Below are 537 nucleotides of genomic sequence, written 5' to 3' on the forward strand. Positions count from 1 at the left end.
GACCACAGGGAAGGATTTCTCTTCTGAAACTGACAGTAATGTTTCCTGGAATGTTGCTTCAGAACTGATAATACTACACAGACCTGCTGGCAACCTGTTCATTTCTGCACACACAACTATCGGGCTTGCATTTAGGAAGACATGATAAACCTCTGTTTAAATGTATTAGTTCAAATATTCTCACTGCTAGAATAAATGTGCAGTTGAGAACGGATTGTGGTCGTTGTGAGCATATAATGAGCAACATCCATTTCTTCAAGGATTGCTAGGCCTTTAATGCTGAGCTAGTTTTCATCATAGTTTAAGGAAAAACTGCAGTTAATGCTTTGGAGTAACACCACTCCAGTTTGTAACAGTGTTTTTGACATCTGTAGGCTTGTTCTGGTGGTCTCACCCCGGTACTGACCTCCTGAGGGCCTGGACTCTTTGGCTTTCTGCCCACAAGTTTCTAGAAAGCTAGAAGTCATTTTAAATGGAGCAAAACAAATTGGCAGAGAGAGAAATGGGGAATGCAAGATGACTGAGTACCCCCCCCCC

The sequence above is a fragment of the Kryptolebias marmoratus genome, linkage group LG8, assembly GCF_001649575.2.
Source record: "Kryptolebias marmoratus isolate JLee-2015 linkage group LG8, ASM164957v2, whole genome shotgun sequence".
NCBI lineage: Eukaryota > Metazoa > Chordata > Actinopteri > Cyprinodontiformes > Rivulidae > Kryptolebias > Kryptolebias marmoratus.